This window comes from Phoca vitulina, unplaced genomic scaffold, assembly GCF_004348235.1.
Source record: "Phoca vitulina isolate PV1807 unplaced genomic scaffold, GSC_HSeal_1.0 scaffold20, whole genome shotgun sequence".
NCBI classification, from domain to species: Eukaryota; Metazoa; Chordata; class Mammalia; order Carnivora; family Phocidae; genus Phoca; species Phoca vitulina.
In genome coordinates, this window is record NW_022589723.1 from 28659262 (window position 1) to 28682903 (window position 23642).

General features: G+C 41.4%; 1 protein-coding gene across 13 annotated transcripts in view; it reads left to right on the plus strand.

Moving 5' to 3' along the window:
* TLN2 (talin 2) overlaps nt 1–23642 on the plus strand; it is a 421358-nt gene that overhangs the window by 197278 nt on the left and 200438 nt on the right. For 2 of the 13 annotated variants that reach the window (XM_032417150.1, XM_032417155.1), the window contains one exon: nt 12170–12248. The exons of the other annotated variants lie outside the window; for them this stretch is intronic. The gene's annotated coding sequence lies outside the window, so the exon portion shown is untranslated. The remainder of the gene's footprint in view (nt 1–12169; nt 12249–23642) is intronic. 13 annotated transcript variants of the gene reach the window in all.

Genomic DNA, 23642 nt, shown 5'->3' on the forward strand with positions numbered 1-23642 from the left:
TTATCACCCAGCCACCCCATCCCTCCCACCCCCCACCATTTATGTATCCTAGTCTTAAAGTGAAGACAAGTAGTGTGTCCCCATCTACCACATACACTCATTTGGTTGTCTTATTTAATACATAAATTGATTTTTTTTTTTTTTTTGCCTGTGTCAGTGATAAAAGAGACAAAAGGTTCCTTAGTCCTGCACTGTATCATGAGCAATCTAACTTTATCTTAATAAAATGAGATGTAGTTTGGGTTTCTCTTGGGCCAGTTCTGTATCCTTAATAACCCCATAAGCTGTCCACATAGCATCCATCACTGCCCAGACCAATTGGTGGGAGGCCTTCGATGTTGCCCATTCCCTCTGTGTACCCTGCACAGCTGGCCCTGAGTGCCAGCAAGCCTTTCTCCAGCTGACAGGGCTAATCAGGATGATCCATATGGCCTCTCCTCTTCATGGCACAATCACTAAGTGGATTTGCTTTGCTTGTATCCATATGGAGTGACTGTTTGAATGGGCAGTGGAGATTTTAACTGAGTCCTCTGCTGATAAACCCATGCCAGAGTGGAAAAGAATTAACCATTATCATGCCAATGGAAGCACAGCTCTTGAAGACAAAGGATCCCAAATCAGGTGAGTGTAGGTAAATAGTATAGCACTTGAGAATGTTTTCCAGAGGATTTTTCATTACTAAGGATGAAGGGGGCTATTGGTTTGAACACATGGGGAAAATAACTTGTTTTCATTGAAAATCTCATAGCTTGTAAATCCAAAGAAAGCATCTCGTACACAGTTCACCGAGTGGTTGACAAATGGTTCCATTTACCAAAACCAAGTGTAAATTTGTAAATGAGCTTTTGCTGGCTGTGTTGTTAAGATCATGGTTGTAAGTTCACTCTGTGGTTCATACGTGAAATACTAGACGTGGAATGGAGATGTATCTTAAGTCTAAGTCATAGCCAATCCACACTAACACCATTTGGTGTAGACCATCAGCTCTGAGGTTACTGGTAATACTGATGTGGACAAAAACTCGGAATACATTCTCTTCTAGTCCTTTGTTTTGTAGCAGGTTCACTGCCATTATTAGGTAGCTTTTCATGGGATGTAAAACCTTTGGTTCTTACTTTTTCTTTTGAGTTCCTATGTTTCATTTGGGGGGGTGAGAAGATACCTGGTAAGAGAGCAAAATATGAGGAAAGGGCATATGGACTCTGATTTTTGGAAGTACTGTTGATTTGTCATTTTCTCAAAGAGTGACCCATCAAGTTCATTGCTAATGTTAGATCTACCCTTAGCTGGTCTTTGTTGGGGATATTTTTGTAATTTTCCTGCCAACTGTATGAATGTGGAGATTCTGGATTCCCACTGTTGTCCTTACCACAGAGGGGAGTAAGGGGTCTGACACCTCAACGGGAGCCTGAGGATATACCTTAAGGGCCCCACTCCAAATAGTTTCATAATAGAGCTGCATGAGAATTTTGTATTCCACTCAGAAATAATATATTGGTGTTGGTTTTAAATGGCCAGTTTAACCTTCAAGATCCAAGAAGATTGACCTGCAACTTTGTATACTCTTTGCAAATGGTCCTATATTTCCTTCTTTGTTCCCAAATGTGAAAAAAAGTGGTCTTTGATAGCTTGCAATATTACTTCTCTGATGGGTTTAAAAGTTACTGTGACACTGTAGGAAGTTTGTTGCTTCTCACCTCATAAAATAAGCCACCTCTGTCTTGAATGAATCCTCCTTTCTGTGACTGCACGGAAAGGTGGAAGGTTTTGGCCTAGGAAGGGCTGGAAAGAGGGAGGTCTCAAAGGAGGTAGGCTATGTGCACGTGCTGTTCTGCTGCTTTGTCTCCGAAACTGGTCTGATGAGAAGCATAAGATTTTCTCTTGGGGGGTGGGTGGGGTGGGGGAGAAGAGAGGAGATAACATATCACAGTTACGAGGGAAGAACAGAAATGGGTAAGCTTTGACAGTTTCCCTCTGCTGCTTTGTCAAGCTGTCTTGAAACACCCGAGTGCTGACAATTCCTCTGCAGTCCTGCGTGTAATGTCAAAAGTGTGTACGTGGGCAGTTATGTACATAAGCACATGATGGGAGGAAAAACAAGAGGACTGACTTAAAAATAGTTAAAGACTAGAAACACCACATTAATGTGACATCTACTGACCAAATAGGAGAAAAATAAAATCCATAAGGCAGCTAAGAAAGATGAAGCCCATCTTAATCAGAGGCTGTTGTCTTGAACTATTGGAGCGCAGTGACCTGAAACCCGCTTGTACCAATAACACCCTAGATTGCTTTTTTCTTTCTTTTTTTTTTTTCATGGCTGCCTAAGGGAGACTATCGTCAGGTTTTTTGGGATAATTGGAAAATGCGGGAGTGTGTATTGTCATTGTGCTGGTCATCAAGGCTAATGCGGGGGGACCAGTGGGGGCAGTATGAGGAGGACCCATCTGTAAATGTCATTGCTTGCATCTTGCAAACCACATAAAACCTGTGGGACTTAGCTCTTGACCAGCAGACGTGCATGGTGGCCTTCAGACTGACTCAGGCCCCTGACCTGCTTTTCTGGTTACACAGGCCTAAATGAATGGGTTAGGAGAGCTTTTCCAAGTTGGAGTCGTCCTGATCACAACTGGAACTCTTCAAAGTGCTGGCCTGTGGTGGTGCCCCTTACACTGGGGTATGGCCAGGCTTTGGTGGCTGCAGTGTAACCTAAGGGTGTTTTACTATCCAAGACCTAATTGTACATTATTCATCCGTGTAATTGAATTAAAGGTGAAGAGGGCATAGGCTGTGGTTAGGACAAGGACTGGGAGGAAATGCCTTTTGCCATGAGCTGAGCTTAGAGGTTTCAGCATCCATTCCATTAGAGTGCAGTGTGCTGGAGAGCCAAGAGGAAGCCAGCAGCTTCTGGGAGCAGCTAGGCTCCTGTGCCCTGGCAAGGGCAGGGAGAGGCCAGGAACTCCCACAGCATATGTTTTGGGGGTGGCGGTGGGGGGGCGGTGGACATGGGCTGAAGCTGATGGGCAGGAAGGAATTTTAAATACAGCCACCTGTCTTCTCAAACCTTAGGACTCTTTCAAATCCAGCCAATCTGGGTTTCCCTGTCGCCAACCTGGCTTTCAGACTGGGCTCTGCTGATGTCATTTTGCTGGAGACTGCAGAGATCCAAGTGTGGGCAGATGGGAATGGATGCTGGAGGAAAGATGGCAGGCCACTCATGTGTGAGTGAGCAGTAGAGGGAGGCCGGGGACATGGAGGCTCTAGGGAGGGTGGACCTGAATTCCCCATGAAATCCATTTGCATTCTGTGCTGAACAATGGGCAGATAGCATGTTCTCCCACATGCCAGAGGGTGAGTTTGAGAGCGCCTGTCTTCCTATAGCCCTTGCCTTCAGATCATTCATTCTCATGGTTTTCAAGCACTTGGGATGATAATTTATATATATAAATGTGCATGTGAGGCATTAGCACATAAAAGACATTTTAATAGGAGCTGGTCAAGCATTTGTGTCAATTAGTCGATACACATAATTTTTCAGAGCAGCAACTCAGTGTAATATCTGATAGAACTGTGTTTTCTGTGGCTTAAGAAAATACAATTATCTTTGTTACTTTTCATCCATTTGAACAAATAATAAAAAAAAAGATGCTTAAAGTCCAGTTTGCTGGAATGATGCTATAGTTTGACATCTGCCAAGATGGGTACCTCACCCCCTGGAAGTTGGCAGTCAAAAGCCTGGACAGGCCAAAGCACTATTGACTGGAGTGTGGGAAATACATGGACATACTCATTACTGCCCTTGATCATTTTCTTCCCTAATTCTAAAGTTCTTAATCCCTTGAGACAACTGAACACAAGTACTCGAGGCCAAAGTCTGCTTTCTCCCTGCTACCGGCAAGCTTGACAGCAAGGCTGAGCACCCACACATAAAGCATTGGATGCTGGCTGGCCATTCTGAGATCACCTTGTCCTCACACAGGAGGAGAGCGAGACTCAGATGATAAATGTCTTGTCCAAGGACACACAGCTCTTAGAGGCCCATGTACTGCTACGGGGGAAGTCAAATGAGAGCTTTTAGCTGGATCAAGTATCTGTGGCTGCTGGCGTGAAGTTGGCATACAGATGAAACTAAAGATGTCATGAATCGTGTTGGGTACTGGATGGCGGACATGGAGGGGAAGGGCTTCAGGAGTGTGGGATTTCATTTCAGCACAAGGACAAATACCAATGTGTTTCCTCTTGGCAGATACTCAGTTTGATTGGAAGTATTTTAAACTCTGCCCTACTAAAATAAGATTGTGGGCTTGTTTTTGAGGGTTGAAAGGAAGGACTAAGGTGAGTGCTGGTGATAAAAGAAGCAAGGAATGTCTCATTTTATGAGATGTTTATGCCAGCCACACCTTTAATACACATGCTGTTTAAAATTTCATTATCACCAAGGCTAATGCAGTTCTAGTAGTTAGATCATTTTGTTTCTTGGCAAAAGAGAATTCTTAAGGGGATGATCCATCGTCTGGATGTGCAGGAAGAAAGGTTAGTTGTTAAACTTTCTATATCATTCTGCCCTTGGGTAGGATGGAGTTGTACCCTAGACACTTGATTTGCTTTCATCATCATGAGAATTGATAGATACGGCATTTCTGTTTTGATATCTCTTTGTCCCTCCTGGTAGAGGGAGTTGGTGAATTTTAGGAGCCAGCCAAGCAGGGAATTAGGTAAGCAAAGTCTTTATTTCCACTTTTGCCTTGTATTCATAGAATAGTAATGTTTAATAGTTTCAGGTATCCTTGAGATAAGTGAAGAGGCTTGCCATATACAGAATCATATTATAAAACATTGATTTCTGCTTTTTCGAGGCTAATACAAAAATTGAACTGCTGTGTATCAGGGACATTATTTTAAAAATAGAGCCATGCTGAAATGCATGCAAAGGGTTTTGTCTCTTAGGTATGCCAGAATTACCTCTGTTTATTAGAATTTTAAAAATTGGTTATTTTGCCATTCGATATCATCAAGTACGTTAATTTTCTTTGCCTTTTCCAATTTCTCCAAGTTTTTTTTTTTTTTTTTTTAAGAAAGCATCTTGTGGGGCGCCTGGGTGGCTCAGTCGTTAAGCGTCTGCCTTCGGCTCAGGTCATGATCCCAGGGTCCTGGGATCGAGCCCCGCATCGGGCTCCCTGCTCAGTGGGAAGCCTGCTTCTCCCTCTTCCACTCCCCCTGCTTGTGTTCTCTCTCTCGCTGTGTCTCTCTCTGTCAAATAAATAAATAAAATCTTTAAAAAAAAAAAAAAAAGAAAGCATCTTGTTAAAACTTCCAGAATGAATGATTTTTATTAGGCAGTTTTCAGCTTACTTATTTGCCCCTCTCAGTTCTTTCCAGGTAGAGATGACATTGTTTCCTGTGCCTTGTGTCAAGTGAAGCTTTGAAGTATTTAGCATTGGATTTAATCCATTAAGATTCTGACTGTGCTGTGACTTTAATTTTCAATAGAGCAAATTATAAAAAGGGTGAAATCATACATGAACTATCAACATGGAAAGTGAGCATTCTTGTTTTCTATAGTCCTGATGTAGAAATCAGCATTTCACAATTATTTCAGCATACTAAGTGTCTTTCTACTGAGAAATTAACAATGATGCTATAGTAGTGTTGCTCTATTTAAATCTCAAGTTGCAGTTACTTAGTTTCAGTAACAAGGTGAGGACTGTAATTTTCTTTCTTTTACTGATAATTCACTGTATACTTCTGGGCTAAGACAAAAACAGTTGTAGTTTTCAAACTGTTCACATGCCCACTGAGGCATCTTTGGCCTTTGAAAGCAGCACATTCAGGTTTACTGCATTGTCATCCTGGAGTGGCTTGTATAGGCAAAATACCAAGTAGACAATGCTATTGAAACAGGAACAAAAGTTGGAATGATATTAATACTTAGAACATTGTATACAGTAGACTTTCAATAAGCATTTGTTGAATTAAATGGAATTATTGTAAGTATGTATGAATTATTGTGGAGGTATGCTTTCTCCAAGTCTGTCCTAAAAGATTTTTCAAAGGAAGGTTTGGGTATTAAGTAAAGTCTTGCTGACTGATTATTGTAATTAAGATCCAGGATTAGAAGAAGGGTTGGATATTTCTGTGTACCAAGTATGAGGAAAGAAAGTCTGACAGTCAACATAAACAGGAAATTGATCTCCCACTCGTAAACCCTTGTTCAGTGAGGCTAAGTAGATGTTAAGTGACTAGGGTAGAGGAGCGTCTGGTATTTTAAAGAGAGCTCTTCAGAGGAGTTTTTACCTGGAAGCCTCTTGGAGGGCCAGTCAACTGGTAAGACCAAACACTAGAGCTGAGGTGGCTTATTGCTTACAGAATCAGAGCAGAGTCCTGGGTGGCCTTAGGAGAATTGTTCTTAAAATAATCGTGTTCCGTGGCACCATCTTCTCTGTGGAATTCCCTGTCCCCATGACCTGCGTGATTTCCCCAGATAGTCCTGGTGACTTAACTAGCTGGTGATATGTAACCTTCAGTTTTACATTTCCCATATTAGAAATTTTGGTGGTGGACCAAAATGTAGGGAGACTTCATCTAGACTCTACCACTTCCTTGGTGTCTCCAACTTTATGTGGTCCCTGGATGGCATAAATGAGATAAGCATGACATTTCTGGCACCTAGTGGACGACCTGTATGTGGTGTTCCCGTCTCTCTCTCAGCTTCCACGTTGACCACATGTGACATTTGCTGAGATGATACTGATTTCAAGGGGAATCTTTCTCCTAAGAGAACCCTGAGCTGAGCTTCAGGACTGGTGTTACCAGTTGTGACTTTGGTTGTTTTGTGTATTTTCTACTCACCTTCCCATATCTTTCCAGATATGTTTTTTAGTACATTATGCTTTTCTTCACCTTCATAGTGTACCATAAAAGGTAAATATTAGGCTATTAAAAAATAAAAGACCTGAGCAGCCGATAAAACAGAATTCTAATCCACTTAAGCCTTGAAAAAATCCCTTAGAAAACACATAACATTCCAGGGGTGCCTGGGTGGCTCAGTCGGTTAAGCGGCTGCCTTCAGCTCAGGTCATGATCCCAGAGTCCTGGGATCGAGCCCCACGTCGGGCTCCCTGCTCAGTGGAGAGCCTGCTTCTCCCTCTCCTTCTGCATGCCTCTCTGCCTACTTGTGCTCTCTCTCTCTGTCAAATAAATAAATAAAATCTTTAAAAAAAAAAAAAAAAAAAAGGAAACACATAACATTCCAAAAGGAATTGAGGATGCATAGGCCATTTTAATACCTTCTTATTCTTAATTTAGAGAATCTCTTCTTTTTGTGTCTTTGAGGAAATTTTCTTTTCTGTTTGTTTGGTGAGGTAGTAGTCGATTGTGACACACTTAAAGATTTGTCAGAATGGTCAAAATTAAATCTAGTGTCACAGAAGTTTGTGCCTCTGTTGGAATATTTTATTAGCTCTGTTGGCTCCAGCATATTTGACCTTTTTTTTTTTTTTTTAAGGCTTATGTAATTGAATTACTTCACTCTTAGCGATTGAACCACTTTTTGGGAAACCATCTTTATTTCCAAGCTAGTAGATTAGTTCTTAGGGTGAGGGACTGGGCCTTAGGTATATTTATATTATATATTAGAGGTTAGCAGAGTGCAGGCTGTATTACTGGTATTCAGTAACTGTTTATTTAATTGATTTTGATAGTTTTAAGGTGGTATCCCTTAATAACTGAAATTTTCCTTCCACTTAGCTAGTCATTTGAAAATCTCAGAGCACTGAACTCCTCCCAGTGCTCAAAATACTGAATTGCTGTGATTATTGAAGGGGATTTCAGGCTCATCAGGGAAAGTTCAGTTGCTATCTTCTCTCCTTGTTTATAAATTAATCTAAGGTTTGGAATTCTCTGGCCTTTCTCCCCAATCATCATTCAGTGAAAATGGAGAGAATGCTCTTTTTTAGGTTTAAACAAAAGCTGATAAAGAGTGGGGTGCCTGACTGGCTCAGTAGAGCATGTGACTCTTGATCTAGGGGTTGTGCATTCTAGCCTCACTTTGAGCGTAGAGCCTACTACAGTAAATAAATAAATAATAAGAAGCTGATAAAAGACTAAATTTGGACCTAACCTCAGACTATATATAAAAAAATAATTCAAAATGGGTCAAAGTTTCTAAATGTAGGAGCTATAAGACTATAAAACTCTTAGAAGGAAATGTAGGTGGAAATCTTCTATGACCTTGAAGCGGGCAATGATTTCCTAAATATGATACCAAAAGTATATGCAATGAAAGGAAAAAATAAATTGGACTTTATCAAAACTAAAAGAATATTGGGGCATGATAGGACACTGTCAAGTAAGTAAAGAGACAGTGTATAGAATGTGAGAAAATGTTTGCAAATTATATATCTGATAAGGCTCTAGTCTCAGGAATATAAAAAGAACTCTGATGATTTAACAACAAAAAGGGAAATAATCTTTTAAATGAGAAGAGAATTAGACTGTTCTTCCAAAGAAGATATCCAAATGGTCAGTAAGCACATAAAAAGATGCTCAACATCATTGGTCATCAGGGAAATGCCAATCGTAATAAGACCACCTCACCACTAGAGTGGCCATAATAAAAATGACAGACAATAACAAGTGTTGGGGAGAATTTGGAGAAACTGGAATCCTATAGATGTCTGGTGGGAACGTAAATGGTGCAGCTGTTTTGGAAAAAGAGGCAGTTCCTCGAAAGATAAAACATAGAAGTACCATATGGCCCAGCAATTCCACTCCTAGGTATATGCCCAAAAGAAGAGAATTTAAAGAATTGTATCTCATGAAAAAAATTTTAAAGATTTAATTCTTTAGAGAAATTTTAGATTTACCATAAAATTGAGAGGAAAGTGCAAAGATCTTCCATATACCCCATGTTCCCACACATACACAACCCCCCCCAATTATCAACATCACTTAACAAAATGTTATGTGTATATCCTTTTTCACCAAGGATAAACCTACATCAACCCATTATAATCATCCAAAATCCATAGTTAAAAGATTCAATTTGATGTACATTAAATCAGTTTAGATAAATATATAATGACATATATCCATCACTGTAATATACAGAATAGTTTCACTGCCCTAAAATTCTTTGCTCTACCTATTTAACTCCATCCTCACCCTTGCAACCACTGATCTTTTTATTGTATCCCTAGTATTGCATTTTCCAGAATGTTATATAGTTGGAATCATATGGTATGTAGCATTTTCAGTTTGACTTCTTTCACTTAGTAATACACATTTAAGGTTCTTCCATGTCTTTTCATGGCTTGATAGCTTATTTCTTTGTAGCAGTAGATGATAATCCATTGTCTGGATGCACCATAGTTTATTTAATCCATTCACCTGTGGAAGGCATATCTTGGTTGTTTCCAAGTTTTGACAGTTATGAATAAAGCTTTTATCAGCATCTGTGTGCAGGTTTTTATGTGGACATAAGTTTTCAACTCCTTTGGGTAAATACCAAAGAGTGTGGTAGCTGCACTGAATGATAAGAGTATATTTCATTTTGTAAGAAACCGCCAAACTGTCTTCCAAATTGGCTGTACCGTTTTCCATTCCCACCAGCAATGGGATGAGAGTTGTTGTTTATCCACATTCTCACCAGCATTTGGTGTTGTCAGTGTTCTAGATTTTGGCTAACCTAACATGTATTAGATGTGTATCTTGTTTCAACTTAGATTTCCCTGATGACATATACCGTGGAGCATCTTTTCTTTTTTTAAGATTTATGTATTTATTTGAGAGAGAGAGAGAGATGCTGGGGGAGGGGCAAAGGGAGAGGGACTCCTCAAGCAGACTCCCTTTGAGCATGGTGCCTGATTCAGAACTCGATCCCAGGACCCTGAAATCATGACCTGAGCTGAAATCAAGAGTAGGACACTTAACCAACTGAGCCACCCAGATGTCCGTGTGGAGCATCTTTTCATGTGCTTATTTGCCCTCTATAGATATTCTTCTGAGATGTCTGTTAAGATCTTTGACCCATTTTTTAATCAAGCTGTTTGTTACTGAGTTTTAAGACTTATTTGTATATTTTGGATAATAGTCTCTTTTGTAAATATTTTCTCCCAGTCTATGGCTAGTCTTCTTAGTCTCTTAATATTGTCTTTAAGCAGAAGTTAGTAATTTTTTTTTTTAAAGATTTTATTTATTTATTTGACAGAGAGAGAGACAGCTAGAGAGGGAGTACAAGCAGGGGGAGTGGGAGAGGGAGAAGCAGGCCTCCCACTGAGCAGGGAGCCCGATGCGGGGCTCGATCCCAGGACCCTGGGATCATGACCTGAGCCGAAGGCAGATGCTTAACGACTGAGCCACCCAGGTGCCCCAGAAGTTAGTAATTTTTAAGTCAAGCTTATCAATAAACTTTTTCATATATCATGTCCTTGTTGTTGTACCTAAAAAGACATCACCATACTTAAGGTCTCCTATAGTCTAGGAGTTTCTTAGTCTTATTTTACATTTAGGTCTGTGATACATTTTGAGTGAAGTTTTGTTAAGGGTGTATTGTCTGTTTCTAGATTTTTTTATTTCCTTTGTCCAAAGATGAATTGATTATATCCATGGGGGTCTATTTTTGGACTCCTTCTGTTCCACTGGTCTATGTATATATACACTGCGAAAGGATCCCCTCATTGAGTTAATTAACACCTCAATCACTTCACATACTTACTTTTTTTTGTAAGAATATTTAAGTTCTACTCTCTGAGGAAATTTCACTTATGCAATACAGTGTGATCAACTATAGCCACCATTAGACTCTCAGACCGTATTCATCTTTAACTGAAAATTTTTACCCTTTTAACTAACCTCTCCCTATTTCCCCTACCCCCAGCCCCTGGCAACCACTTTTCTACTGTGTTTGTATGAGTTTGACTTTTTCTTTCTTTGATTACATGTGTAAGTGAGATGATGTGATATTTGTCTTTGGTTTATTTCACTTAACATAATGTTCTTCAGGTTCATCCATACTGTTGCAAATGGCAGGGTTTCCTTCTTTTTAAGAGTTCAGTAATACACCATTATGTACATATATTGTATACACCACATTTTCTTTATCTATTTACCATTTATGAACACTGGGGTTGTTTCCACCGTGGCTATTGTGAATAATGGTGTGATGAATATGGGAGTGCTACAAAGTCTTGAAGTCTGGTAATATCCACTTTGTTCTCCTTCAGTATTTTATAGCCAGTCTTGGTCCTTTGCCACTCCACGTGACTTTAGAATCACTTTGTTGATATCCATAAAATAACTTGATAGAGTTTTGATAGAGACTGTCTTGAATCTATAGATCAAGTGGGGAAGAACTGACATCTTGATAATATTGAGTTTTCCTATCCATGAACATTGAGTATCTCTCCATTTATTTACTTCTTTGATTTCCTTCATCTGAGTTTTATACTTTTCTTCATACAGATCTTTTGTTAGATTTATACCTAAATATTTCATTTTTGGGGAGGTGCTAATGTCTATGGTATTGTTTTTAGTATTACTTTCCACTTGTTCATTGTTGGTATATAGGTAAACACTTTTTATATTAACCTTATGTCATACAACCTTGCTATAATTATTAGTTCCAGGTTTTTTTTTTTTTTTTTGTCAACTTTTCTGGATTTCCTACAGAGAGGATCATGTCATCTGCAAACAAAGTTTTATTCCTTCCTTCCCAGTCTGTATACCTTCTATTTCCTTCTCTTGCCTTATTGAATTAGCAAGGACTTTGAGTGCACTGTTGAAAAGGAGTGATCAAAGCAGATATCCTTGTCTTTTACATGATCTTAGTAAGAAAGCTTCAAGTTTCTCACCATTAAGTATGATGTTAACTGTAGGTTTTTTGTAGATAATCTTTATCAAGTTGAGAAAGTTCTATTACTGCTTACTGACAGTTTCTATCATGAATGGGTATTGGAGTTTGTCAGATGCTTTTAGTGCATCTATTAACATGATCAGGTGGTTTTTCTTTTTTTGGTCTGTTGAAGTCAACCAGTCTAATAGAAGGCAAGAAATTTGAGGAGAGCCAACCAAACATTCTGAGAGCTGAATGAGGACTTGACAGTGCCCTCCCTGGATTTTGTTTTTATAATCATCTCACCAGATTTTCACCTTTTCCCACCAACCCCATCAGGCTGGTAGACCTTAGCCTTAAGAGCATCTATGCCAGAGGAAGAATTGCACAGACTTGGAGGCTCTCATCACAGATGAAGGTACTTGAACAGCTACTCTTTAATAATCTAAGGCTGGGTTTGTTTTGATATGAATTGCTTGTTTCTGTTACTGCTCTCTATGGATGTATCACAAATAGACTTAATATTTTGGGGGATCTGCCTTTAGTTGATACGTGACCTGGTGATTTGAGTTCTGTTAACCTTTTTTTGCTTTCTGATTTTTGTGTACCATATAACTAAATCAATAAAGAAGAGAATGGAAAAATAGCTCTGTTTAACATTTTGGGAGTGATGGAGTAATGTTGTCTATAAATATTTATATATTCCTGAGAAGATGCTTTTTTCTTCTGACATTTACTGACTCATGGAGAGATTCACCACTGGGGAGGAAAGAGAATAAAGAAAGTTCTTTTTCTCAGTAAATTTATACGTGTCTTTCAAAGTTAAACAGAAGAGAAGAAAACTCAAAAGGATTTTTCATTATAATAGGTCTTTTTCTGGAGCATTGAAATATTTAACCAGCCCTTTCTCATCCAGGACAGTAACCAGGGAAACATGAATGTGTAATTGAATGCTTCCCAAAATCCAAATAGATGAATTTGGCTTACAGCTTCCTGTGTGTCCCACAGCTTCCCTTCCATCCAGCTTCCCCTCTCTCTCTGCACCTGGTCTCTCCTACTTCCCTTATGCCTCCTTTCTTCTAATCTTGGCTTCAGTCCTGCCTGCCTGAGTCACAGACTCCCACATTCCTGGTTTGTCAGCCACAATAATGGATAGAGCCCCTCTGGGCAGCCCGAAGCCCAGCCCCAGTAAGTGCTCACCTGCCTTTCCTGGGGAGGGTGGAGGCCTGGTCAGGGAGCTTGGAAGCAAAGCTGTGCTTCCTTGCTTGGAAGCTCCTTGAGCATGCTTTCTGCATTTCAGAAATCTGACAGGCACACAGAGGGAAAGCTGTGCTCTTTTACTTGGCTTCAGTTCCTGCAGCCTTCTGTAGAGAAGGTACTTATACCTTCTGATCAGGGATAGGTCTTCAGTGACTGGAAACCAGAAGGTTGATTATTACAAATGTATGAAGTTTTGGGAGTAAATAAAATCTTTTTGAAATGTGGGGCCACAGTACTTTAAAATCGAGACCAACCCTGCGAAAGTTGACATCCACTGAAATAATGGAGAAGAGTGAGCACTCATGTTTGGGGCTCTCATGACCATCTTTGGTGTAGGGGACCAGAGTTAAAAGGTGGTAGTACTCTGAGGACTTTATGGCAAATAGTGGGACTCACCATGTGGATTTTTAAGAGGGCTTGCTCGATGAATTCTTATTAAGTCTTATTTAAGCCTTCTGTAGCATAAACAATCATCTATCATCTTTTCAAGTTGAGAGTTTTATAGTGAGGTATCTTTCTTAATAGTAAAATATATGTATATATGTTTGTATATATATGTCTATGTGTGTGTGTGTATATATATATATGCATATGCATACATGATGGTGATGATAAAACCTGTCCACTCCAGCGTCTTTGGGAATTTTGGTGATGCAAGAACAGGATTACAGTGAGTGCTGCCATTGACTACTGGTAATTCAGTGGGCACAAAATCTTCGCAAGTCCTGGTTAGAAGTTACTTATGCTTTCTTCTCCTTCTTGCATACAAATGTAAATTTATTCTCACAGCTTTCAGGACAACCCCAGCAGCTGTTTTGAGGTCTTTGATTGTTATAGGCAAATAATGAATGGAGGGCGCGGCAGTGTCACGCAGATGACTTGAGCCACCATGTGGGGTGGCATTAAGGTTGGACGGCTCTTGCTTGTGCTGTGGTCTGTTCTTGTTCTGACTGAACTTCACCCATTTAGATGTTGCCTGGGAATGTCTAGAAGGATCCAGACTAATCCTGGAGCCTCGGGGATTCCCAGCTACCCAAATTCTTAGAGCCCTGACTTCATCCTGGAGTCACTAAGGTGCTGGAAAGACTTCGTGCATGATCAGAGTGACGTTGGCTCTTATTCCAGACTCATTCCCCTATATGGCTTGTTGGGGTCCTTTCTGTACAAGGAGCAGCATCTGGTCCAGTGAATGGTACTCAATGAGTTTACATGGGTGAATAAATGGGTGATTGCATTCTTTAAGAAGTAACCATTTTCTACACTGTTTCAGTTTAAGTAATTGGCTTCCTGCCATCCTGAAAAGCAGTCAGGACTGAAACCTATGGTCTCTTTTTTTAATCAGTTCTACAGAAGATTTTAGAACTAGAGTACCTACAATATCTCTCTGGTTTAAAGTTTTTCTACATCTAAAACCTGAGTCATAAATTATCCCACTGACCTCCTTGTAGGCAAGGAAGAAGAAAATTGCACAAACAGGACACATGAAGCTGGTTTTTGGGGAAGAGCCATTACCCTTCCTACTCCCTCTGCTGGCCTGGCGACTGTTAATTATCTGATTTTGTATCTTCTTGGGGTAAAGAAAAACCTTCTAGAATTCTGTATTTTGTTTTTATGCAAACGGTATTAGGCATTAATAATGATGGTAGCAGCAAATACTGTGGTTTGGCTTTTCTGATGATAAGATCCTTGCTGTATGTTAAGTGAGTTTTGCATGAACTGAGACACAGTGTGTGCATAACACTGGATTCGTGAGGTCACACAGGCCCTACGTCATGGTACTGCCATTCAGACAGTGGCCTCCCAATCCAAATTTGTGTTCTTAGTCAAAGCAGTGGAAGGGGTATGCTTTAAATTTGCTGAAAGGTAGTAGTAGTATTAAGATAAGTAGAAATCTCTAATCTGTAGGAACTGGCCTAATTTTTTTTAATAGAGCCGTAATTTCTTTTAGATACTTGTTCCTCTGTAATAAAAAGGAAAGAAATCAAATGAAGGAATTGCATCCACCTGTTTATCAAATAGTTGCTGAAAAGCTGCCCAATGTTGAGAATAATAAATAATTGTGGGCCCTCAAGGAGCTTACCATTACATATGGAAAGTAGGCTCAGAAGCAGTTACTCAGTGTTCAGAATCTATGGAGTACCTACTCATCTGCCAGGCTCTCTACTAGGCCCTGGAGTCACCAAGTCCTGGGTAATAAGTACTGTCTGCGAGGGGAATAGAGGGTGTGACAAACTGAGTCATGAACAAAGGATAGAGCTTCCCCACAGTGGAAGGGTAACTTTTTCTGATGCCGTCTGGAACGCTACCCTTCTCCCTCACCTACCCAGTCCTGTCCATTGTGTAAGGCTGAACTTCTATCACACCCTCAGCCTGATGTTATTAACTGACTCGACCCAAAGTTTGTCTTCATCCCATGGATCCTTCTGGTCCTCTTGCCATTGTGTCTACTTTTTTTTTTTTCCTAGTAATCTCTACACCCAGCGTGGGGCTCAAACTCATGACCCTGAGATCAGAGTCCCATGCTCTTCTGACTGAGCCAGCCAGGCGCTCCTCTACTTTTTTTTTTTTTTTTTTTTAACTTCTTGGTTACCCCTTAAGAGGGTCTTCTCTCTGGGTGTGGGTCATACATGTGCTGTGAGAGCAGAAGCCTACTGAATTCAGCACCAGCCTTCTTCCATCTCATTTATTCCCTGAAGCACTCAAGACAGTGTCTTCTTATACATTATCAGTGATTGGTAAATATTACTGATTAACTACTTAACAGCCCCCTCTCTTGCTTTCATTATAGGCCTGGGTCTCAATTCTTGCTGTGTCCATGAGATACTTGTGCCCTGGATAACTAGGGCTACAACTTAGGGTGTTTGGTTGAATGTGAGAGAAGATTCCACAGAAGGTCATGAAAATGACTCAGTTGAGGAATGAAATACTGAGTTGCCTGGCATCAAAAGGCCTGGGGAGCTTCCTGTTTCTTTATACAAGAGAAGGGATGATGTCACAAGGAAGAGTAACTGAAAGTTGTCTTGTATTGTAGTTGAATTTATTTAATTCCTGAAGAAAAGTGTGTACTATGACCAAAGCCAAAATCAGTCAAACTCAAAAAGTAAGTTTTACCACACCAATAAAATGCTTACAGTCTCTTCCATGCTTGCCTACGAGAATCCTAAGTACCACACATCTTCTGTCACACCATCCGACAGTGATAAGCATTTTCTATGCTGCAATCTAGTTTTGTCTGGTGGTAATGAAGCAAGGCCCTGGACCCTGGAGTTAGATGTACCCAGGTTAGAACCCTCCCCAACCCCCGTATAGCTTAGTACTGTTGTGACTGTGGGCAGAGAGTATCCATTCCCATATGCCTGTGCGTTGTGCCTCCACCAATATCTGCATCTGTGCCTGCATGTACATGTTAATAAGCACAGCATATATATAATTTCCCTGCAGATAATTACATATATTTGACTATATTGTTAGTTTGTGTCAAAATTGTACTAATTTCCTATATTTAAGAAAATTACACTAATTAAAATCTGAATTAAACCATAATTAGCCTGGTGTATTAGTTTACTGAGGCAGCCATAAGGAAGAACCACAAAGTGGTGGCTTAACCAATGGAAATCTATTGTTTCTGAGTTGTGGAAGCTGGAAGTCCCAGATCAGGGTGAGCTTCTGAGGGCTGAGAGAAGAGGGTCTATTCCAGGCCTTTTTCCTTGGCTCGACCGTCATCGTCTACCAGTGTCTCCTCACATTGCCTTCCTTCCGTGCATGTCTCTGTGTCCACATTTCCCCATTTTTTAAGGACACCAGTCATTTTGGATTAGGGCCCACCCTAATAACCTCATTTTACCCTGATTATCTCTATAAATGATATCCTGTCTAAGCAAGATCCCATTCTGAGGTTCTGTGGGTTGGGACTTCACCGTATGAATATTAGAGGGGAGCAAACAGTGCAACCAAAAACACTATGTTACGTGTTGTACTTGAGGATGAATATCAGTGTTACAAGCCATCACTGGCATGATGAAATACTGTAGCGTTATCACTATAGATGAGGCACTCACACTTTCAAAGTCAGGAAATTCTTCAGTTCTGCCATTTCTTTAAGGATCCTTATCCTTTGTTTCCCACTCTTAATTGGTCTCTGCATTTCTTTTATTTTTCCAGCTTTATCTTAAGTTTTATATGTTTTCGAAATTGTTTTCCAAGAATTATTCCAGGTTGTAGAGATGGATCATACATGCGACACTCTCTTAAAATAATAGTTTAAAATACTGGGTTACACTCAGCTGTGCTGTGAAGAGTTTACCGTTTAATGTCTCCTCCCATGGGACATGTTTGTTTCTTCCCTGTGCTCTTGATGAAGTAATATTTAGCTATACAGATCTAAATTTGATTTGGTTTTATTATTTGGAAATGTAAATCTTATCCAGAACTCACTGATAAAATTGACAGGACTTTTAATTTGGCTTTAGTGAATATAGGAAAATGGTACTCTGTCAGAGTACTTCAATTTAGTTAATGTCTTTTTTGTAATTCCGGTTTGATCCACTAGGCAGTTCTAAAAACTTGAGCTGACAGAAAGCAAAGCATTGATATTTACTGTTTATGTCCACTACTTTCTTTAGTAGAGTCTAGTCCAATCCTTTCTTCTGTCATTTCTACTCTTAACAGTATTTTTTAAAATTTGTGTTAAGCATCTATCTTTCCTCTGCCTCTTTTCTGCAAATCTGGTTTATTGCCCCTGCCGGATGTTTTTCCCCTGGTCATGCCTGTTGTCAGTTCTGTCTTTTGATATGGTCCCTTGCAGCCTAAGCCCTTGCTAGCAGGATCGTTCTGTGGGCTAGATTGAACTATAAGATCTAGATTGATTACTGGCTTTCTTGGTTGTTAATGCATATTCATTTAGCTAACCCATAAATCAAACTGCTAATATCTGTAGATTCAGATTTTTTTATTGTCTTAATATCTAATATCTTTTATTGTCTTAATATCTTAATATCTACCCAGAAGATATTAAGCTCCTTAAAAATACTGGTGATTCCTTTAAAAAAAAAAAAAAAAAAGTCTAGCTTAAGAAAATCTGAAAGAATAAAAGTTTTTAAATAGAAAATTCATATTGCAGCCTTATTTTATGATAATGAAAACTTACAAGTGGCTGATGTATACAAAAACAAAGATAGAGCTGAGTAAATGATGATGGCTTGCATTGCAATATTATGTATCTATTTTTAAAAGTTTCTAAAAACTGTAGCAATCCAGTGGAGAAGATTATTATGTAATTACAATGGGGGAAACATCAGAATACAGAATTACATAGAGCATGTCATCTCAACCACATGAAATTATACATAAACAGTGGAAGATGTGTCAAGATGTTAGCATTGCTTATGTTTGGGTGGGGTGGAACCATTCAAGGAAGCCTGGATAATGACAGATTTGGGTTTAAACCTCCCCTTCTCCTGTGAGTGCCTGTTACTGAAGAGACATAACCTCCTAAGCCTGATGATCCAGGGTAGGTAGGACTTCTCTGACTGAATTGTTGAACGACTTATCAGAACGCAACACATGAAAATTCAGTTATTAACAGAAACCTTAACAATACATATATTTCACCCATTTTATCGCTCTCCTAACACAAGCACTATGTTCATTTTTCCATGTGTCTTCCTGTTTTAAACACACAGTAGGAGGCAGAGCCCCCTCTGTCAAGCCCCATAACCACAGTGTCCTGGTCACCTTACCTGAGTGAAGTCTGTCCTCCTTAGGATGGGGTGATGTTGAAGATTCAGTGCCTTGATGTACAGAAAGGGTTTAGAATCCATGCAGGCACATCATTGGCTTTAGATGTTTACTGCTGCTAATTAAGAAATGGAAAATGTTTTAGTTCCTACGTTGAGGAGAAGGAAAAGCCGCAGTAAAGATTTATGTACCCTGCAGACAGCTGGGCTTGATGACTTCTGTGTCTGAGATCGGGGCTACTGCAGGCGAGATTCAGTTTAACTGAGATGTGGCAATTTTCAGATATAAAATGGGGGTGATCTTGGAATGAGTGGCCACAGAAAATAGGGATACTCCGGAAAATCTCATCTAGTGTGCGAATGCTGGATTGGGACTGTGGTGGACTCTGAATCTCCAGAAATGTACGTTTCAATCAAGTTCCTTGCTTTATTTCAGTTCTGCACACAAGTGCCAGATTTTTAGGTCTGGGCTCTAACAGAAATGCCCTTCTGATTTATGGGCAATGGATTAACATAGATAAGCCTCGAGAACATGTTTTTAATATTCTTTTTTCTCTTTAGCATCCGCCCTTGCCAAAACCTTGCACTGTTGCCTCTTTCAGTGATGGATGGTGCTGTGGGTTTGCAGTCTTGAATTCATGGGTCAGAGGTCAGAGCTGAAAACCTTTGTAGTGAAAGGGATTTGGAGATAGGAAGTAGGAGATTTCTCTGTTTTTTAACCGAAAGCAAGCCTGATGGTGTGCCCTGTCGCTGCACAGCCCAAGCCCACGCTGCTTTGGCAGATAGTCTTGAGTCCAGTGGATGCTTTTTTAGCATTGAAAAACACAAGCATGAGAAAGGTGACCCGAGAAGGAACTTGAAATTCTTTTCATTCATTCTTACGGGTTCAGTGTACAACACACTGAATATTTTCTTCCAGATCATCGTAGAACAAAGCTGTCTATTTTTTCCAAGTAAAATCCAGTCCATCTGTACCCATCCCCATGATGGGTGCCTTAGTGACCGAGCTTATGTTTATCAGCATCAGCAGTAGCCTGGAGAATCTGCTTTCTTGGGATTTTATAGGCTTGTCACCAGGGGTCAGAAAAAAACAAATAATGGGATAAGTTTATTCCCAGTTATCCAAACAAAGAGTAAATAATTCACAGTTCTTCTGGTCTTGACCTTCACTTTTCATTTTTCTTTCGTTATTCCTTGGACTTAACCTTTTATTTTTCTTTCCCGTGTATTTTTATAAATAGCCTCAACTCATTTGAGTTAGGGTGTAAGAGTTCAAAATCGGAATTCACTTTGGAACCTTCTTCCCGCTTTAACTTGGGAGAGAAAGCAAACGGCAGGACCGCAAGGTGGGCTCCAGAGGGACTAAGATGTGGGGATGATTTGTTCTGCTGTCTGAGCAGCCACAGGGTATCAGGGACATTGCCAGGAAGCTGGCACAGCCTTCTTAGTGGTCCGAGGGAAACAAAGGTATATTCCTCAGGAATGCTCTGTGCTCCCAGATGATCTGTGAAATGGGGATGCAAAAAAAAAAAAAAATATGTATATGTATATATATATATCTGTTACACTTTGTAAACTGTTTCGCACATCAAGTGAGAAAGAGGTCTGTGGAAGGGCCCTGGGACTGCCCAGTGCCAGCTATTCACTAGATGGAGCATCTCCTGTTGTTTCAGTGAGGACTTGAGCCCAGGAGGGCTGGCACAGGTGAGTGCTCCAGGAGCTTAAGAGAGGAGAGAGGTCCTGCACCAGGGGTGGCTGGAAAGACTAGTTCAGGAAAGCCGAGCTTGATGCTAGCCTTGTAGGGTGAGTAACCGGGCAGAACTGGACGGATGGTGCATTTCAGACAGAGGTACGCCACAAGGGCTAAAATAATGGAGGCAGTTTTGCAGGAGTTGGAAATACATTGTTTTGTTAAAATGGCAAGTTCTTAGGGCATAAATGGGAGAAGGCGAGTGGGGGGGTGGGAGGCCCTGACCCTGGGGCTGAGCGGTTTGAACCTGATTACCCATACCTTTCAAAATTTTGTGTGCATTAAAATCATCTCTCAGCACAGTGATGACACTACAAACACATAGGTGTCTGCTCCCCTTCCTTTGAGCAGGTTTTCTTCCCAGTTCTTCTGCCCTGTATCAGCTCTGCCGGAGCTCCGAACCGGTCTGCAGTAACCCCCTACCTTCTCAGAACTTCCTGCTAATCAGGCATCGTCTTTAATAAAGGGCAGCTCTCGATTTGTCTGGAAGTTCTGAAATGCAACATTGTAAGACGGTGGTAAGTGATAAATCTAAATATCCGCTTGTACAGCAAGGTTTATGACCAACGATCTACTTCATGGTGGAATTTCCTGTGCCCGTGCCAAGAGCTGAGTGGAGATGGGAGGGCGAGTTGGAGGGATCCTTGGTGGGCCTTAGTCGTACCACGTGCATAGCACATTATTGTGGCAGCACGGGAAGGTATGGTTGTGGTTTTCTAGCAGTGTGACCTTGGGAAGGTCACTTAATCTCAAGATGACAGTTTCTTCATCTGAAAGTGGAAAACAGTGTCAAAGATCTTTTCCCATCATTCCGTACTCCTTGTTGTGGGCTTGTTCTGGGAGGTAGAACCACTGACATGGCCTCCACCCATGCATTGGATACAGCCTGAGCCCTTCTCTGCGGCAGGTACTTTATACAGTGAGCACTGCGCATGGTCCCTGCCTTCGGGGAACCTCCACGTGTTCCTGACTGATTCTAGCCTGGGTTCTTTTTCCAGATTCTCATTGGCCAGGCTGGAGAACTTCATCTCCTAAGCCATGAGGGTAAGCTTCTGGGGTTGTTGATGAGTAGAAATAGTAGGGCCTGCTGGGTGTTTGCTCTCCATTCATCCTTTAGTCATGCTGTTAGGGTGGATAATTCCTACTGACTAACTTAGAAAAAAATCTGTTTAAGTCTTTCCCTGCAGTCCATATTAATTCCACAAACACGGACTAAGCACCTACCGTGCGGCAGACGTCGTGCTAGGGCCTTGAGATTCAAAGGTGGCTGTGATGGTACAGTCCTTATTGTGGGAGGACAGTGAGGGAGGGAGACCTGTCACCACAAATGTATTCCTGATACCGCCTTGTATGTGTGTCTTAGCGTGAGTGTCCTGGGGACAGGCGAGAACCTTCTGCGGTAGCCCAGTGGGTGAAGGGGCATGTGGGGGGTTTGCAAAGCAGCTCCGGGTGCCAACCTCTTGGCTGGGATTTTTATTGACATGCCCGACCTGCTGTTGAGTTCACACCTGTGTGCGTGGTTAATCATTTCGTCTCTGTTCCTTTATCACCCGACACTTTAACGATTATTATTTCTAGTTGAAGTATGCAGAGTCGAGCAATTGTCCTGGCTTTCCATGCCTCCGTGAAGGAGAACTAAAGAGAGATCCTTGTGTGAATGTTCTCCCTGCTTTTTTGGTCTCCCCGCTCTGGCTGCAAAGGGGGGAGCATGATCATTCTGGTCTTTTTCTATGTGGGCGGTTACCCTGTGAGGAAATCCCATCAGTCGTATTCATGTACTGTTTTCCCTGAGTTTAGGATTAGCTGGAGTTCTCCCTCCTGAGTTGGGAATGTGGGGGACTGGGGTGGGGGGGGGTGAGCCTCTCTACTCAGACTCTGCCTTCTGGGCTCTCACTAGTTGGGAAGAGGGAGGTGTGAGGGGCCCAGTGGGGGAGGGGCGGATTCTTAAGGCAGGCCTGTGGCTCCCTGATAAAGCTGGCTGCAGGTGGGATGGAAATGGGACACTGCCTTCTCTCCTCCTCATCCCTCCCTGAATCAAAGGCAGCTGGCTCCCAGTGAACAGTTGAGTTGCCGCACCCTTCTAGATGGTGACACATAGACACCTGGATGTGCCTGGTGGGCTAAGTATCATATACTGAAAGTTCTGAATGTTTGAGCTGAGCCCCAAGGTACCTGAGTACAGACAGCCCAGGAAAGCCAGATGGAGGGCGAGACCCTGGCTTTTGCTTCCGAGGCACCTCTGGCGAGCTATGGCCCCATCATGGGATGGGTATCTACTTATCAGCTGAGCTATTCCCTTTCTCCCTTGCAGAAGAGCGGGTCAAGGGTGGAGACAAGGGAAGCTCCTTCCTGGGCATTTCTTCCAGAGAGCAGAAGTGTTCACTGGAGATTGAGGTGAATGACAGGCCCATGTTTTATATTGACCTTTGGTTATAAAATGCATGCTGTTATCAGGGCTATATTTTGCCTGCTGAGGGGAGAGCGGGTACAGCCCTCATTATTGGGTGCAGTGGTCTTCCAGTGGGTCAGAATGGAGCCAGTGGTTGGAGGAAGAGAGAGGAGAGGGATGGTGGGCAGTTCTTACTTCTTTCAAGATGCAGGCTCCCGCTGAAGCACGGTAGCCTGACCCTGTTGTCCTGTCAGCTGAGTAGGACACCTCTGCTTGTAGCGGAGTGTGCAGAGCCCCATGGCCCCTCTCCTAGGTTGCATCTGGGCAGGGTTCATTGACAGGCCCCAGCGCAGGAGTCTACTTTAATGCCAGCCCTGACCCATACCAGAGGGTGCACTTTTGCTCCCTGAGGCTCTTGGATTAAGGGAATCTGACCTACGTCCAGGAGGATAGCCTGAGTGCAGGACTTCCTTGTTCCACAGACACACTCGGCTTCATGGCCCATCCTTGGATAATTCTGCATCTACAAAAAGCCTGTTGAATGACTTGAATAAGGATGAACACAGGCGCTGTACAGTGAACAGGGTCACTAGGAGGGGAGTGCTATCTAGACAGGAATCTTGATCGTCTTTGCTCCCTAATGTCTGTGATAGTGTCTACTACATAATAGATGTAAAA